This window comes from Rhamphochromis longiceps, linkage group LG20 (assembly GCF_057381845.1).
Source record: "Rhamphochromis longiceps isolate RC_006_pf linkage group LG20, R_longiceps_female_GT1.1, whole genome shotgun sequence".
In the NCBI taxonomy this organism is placed as follows: domain Eukaryota; kingdom Metazoa; phylum Chordata; class Actinopteri; order Cichliformes; family Cichlidae; genus Rhamphochromis; species Rhamphochromis longiceps.
Window position 1 is genome coordinate 9,705,953 of NC_140576.1, and position 3,038 is coordinate 9,708,990.

General features: G+C 36.9%; 1 long non-coding RNA gene across 3 annotated transcripts; it reads right to left on the bottom strand.

The window, feature by feature from the left end:
- Positions 1-243: 243 nt before the first annotated feature.
- On the bottom strand, positions 244-2,598 carry LOC146644942 (uncharacterized). 3 transcript variants are annotated; one of them, XR_014909102.1, is made up of 5 exons: positions 2,091-2,598; positions 1,618-1,675; positions 1,330-1,495; positions 997-1,092; positions 244-645 (listed from the first exon to the last, which is right to left on the bottom strand). It is a non-coding gene; the product is annotated as an uncharacterized LOC146644942 (long non-coding RNA). The 3 variants fall into 3 exon arrangements; XR_014909101.1 differs by having other exon boundaries at positions 1,618-2,591; XR_014909100.1 differs by lacking the exon at positions 1,618-1,675 and having other exon boundaries at positions 2,091-2,578.
- Positions 2,599-3,038: the final 440 nt, after the last annotated feature.

Here is a 3,038-nt window from a genome sequence, read left to right on the forward strand (position 1 = left end):
TCTGAATAAGACAACAAGGCAGCAATTTGAGTGAATTACAATGCTATTTGTTTTACATTAACCAGTATCAAACAGTGAAATTTAGGTCATCTTGCGCAGCCCACAATGTTTTGGAAATAGTATTACGAAAAACATTAAAACATACAAAACATTAGTGCTGCTTTGCATTATGTTAATGAGAACAAAGGCACGTTGTATAGTTTGGACCTATTGGCTGAACACCTGTAGAGTAATCAAATAATGTTTTGAGGCATTATTTAGATGAAAGGAGAGAACTTTGAACTAGCCTTTTATAATGCTTCACCCTGCATCCTTCTTTCAGATGAGTTCCTACATAACCAAGTCATTCTTGAGGGTCTGTAACCTGGGTGACAGTTTACCACTTTCTAGACCAAATAAAATCTTTTGAGTAAATTCTAAAGTGTTGGTCAGGGCTTTGGGGTAGCTGAGGTGAAGTGCATAGATCAGTCCAAACATTACTAGGAAGGCTTCACCAAATCTGGGGAGACTGAACACGGCATCACTTACAATGATGACAGAGATTTTCACAGGTTGGTAGTGAACTGGACTTGTTGTGTCATGGTCACTGATGACAGTGAAGAGGGCCACTTCAACACCATCAAGCTCCAACTCATCAGATTCGTCCTGAATTAATGAAAAAGAGATACTAATCACAATCTAACCCAAGAAATACAACAGACGACATATAATTTCTCATTTTACCAACTCCCACTGAGATCCAATACCTCTTTTACAAGGGAGACCTGAGTCTCACTGTAAGAGGTGAAAAACAGAAGATCCATGTTCTGCACACATAAATCAGCTAATTCACCAGAGAATCAAGTGGTGTGAGATAGACTGAAACTAAGCTAAAGGAAATACACAGGAGTAGACTAAACAAAGGTAAGTCCAAACAGTGCATCAAAATACATGTTTGTACTTTGATGCACTGTTTATATACACAGTAGTATCTGTTAGATACTTAAGGACACTCACAGTGCAGGTTCTGAAAAATCCAGAGACATCCTCATGCAGATAGACAGGAAGGGCAGGGAGAACGGTAGTGCACTTGGTGTGGATATCATGGATTTCCTATTTCCAGATAAAAACAGAATTTTATATACTGGTGAGTTTACTGAACAACAACAAAAACAACAGTCAAATCAGAACATATGTCCACAAATAACCTGTTCACATCTTTAATACAGTCAGACAAATAGCAAACACAAAGTGGAGTAATAGCAAAATTCAAAAAGCTCATTTAAATCATTGAACCTGTCCAATGTTCCACTGGTTCAACCTATGAAATGTGTAACAATCTATTATTACCTGTTCATTGTGAATTCTTAGAATTTCAGCCAGGGCATCTGCTGTCTTCCCAGTTTTTGATGCCCTGGCTGAATAAGGTCATCAGTCGAGGAAGATGGCGGTCAAGTTCAGCGTAGAATGTATTGGGCAGGTTCTGATTTGTAATCCGCTGAAACTCTGCATACAACTACAGCAGAAGGACAATACAGTTCAATTTGAAGAATCTCGCACATCTTTATAAAGCAGCAAAAAGCTGCCACATGAGTAAGAATTACAATTTTCATTTTAAACAGAGCTGATCCATATTACCTCAGACTCCATTTTTAGAGCAGGCCAGAGGTCCAAGAGCTCCTTCACAACCCTAACCCTGCACATATAGTTTAAAATATAGCGTTTCTAACAAGAAAACTGCTTGAAAGCACTCTCACTGCAGACAGGCATCTCCGTTGTGTAACTGCAGGGACAACGGGCTTGTTTGGACCCAACTATTCTGAGTCATGAGAGGGGGTTTAAAAATTTAGAGAGATTAAAATACTTTGTTTCATACTAGGCGACCGGGCACCACCTCTAGAGCAAGTAGTATCTAACTTTTTAAACAGCCTGCGACCCTCATTACAACAACTTAATGCTAGCTCTGCAAGCGCAAAGTTTCCTTCGGGGAGAGCAGCAAAGCACATAAAAAACACGGACCGACATTTCTGCTATTCTTTTCGACACGCACCCAAAATACAACTAAATATTCGTATTTTAACAATAAACTAATATCAACATTGAAAACTTACTGTAAGTCCAGTGATGCTAGTTGCTGCCGTTAGGTCCAACTTTCTCCAGTCGTCCGTGTTGCCTCTTTGGTGCTGTTCCCGCCCATATACCTTTACTTCTTCTGTGTTTCGTATTAATGCTCATTAGCGCCGCCTTCCGCTTCGGAGGGTGAATCAGAGATTAACTCGGAATAAAAATTGATTCCTGCAGCTGCTCAACACTTACGGAAAAAATTAAAAATATATATGTAGGACACAGTGATAAAACAATGAATATTAAAATAAATACATTTTGTCTTCCACTAATGCATTTAAGACAATTTGATTTTACTTATTTGGTGAAACACTTTGAGATTTTATTGTATTTTAGCATGTGCTACATAAATTAAGTTTATTATTAAATCCTACCTACTTGAAACAACAAAAATAACAGGACTTTACCATTCTTATATGTCCTAACTTAACTGTGTTACGTTGTGCTTAAGTTATTATTTTAAGTGATGCTTACTTAATATAGAAATAGTTAAATTCAATCAAATATTATTAGTTTCATTTACTCAAAAAGAAGAACATGTTATACGAACTTGACATATTTAAGTTAACAGAACTTTTTAAAGACTTTCAGTATACACTACTTAATCTGTTTAATTACTTTGAACATTCGGGTTTACAGTGTACAGTCAAGTGCCATTTCTCAGAACATTTCTCTTTCAATATAAAAATAAAAATATTCCAGTAAAGATGCTCTCTAATTTAACTTGTAAGAAAGTGTTAGTTTATCAGAAAAAGTTAATTATTTGAATAACAGAGAAAATGCCACCCGCTTCTATAGCATTACTTAAGGCTGCACGTACCAGTACTTACTGCCACTTCTTTTACGCATGGTTACATTTGAGTCAACGAACTTAAAAATTACAACTCCAGCACATCTTAGCTTTGTGAGGGCTCATGTTTCACTGACAGTTCCTT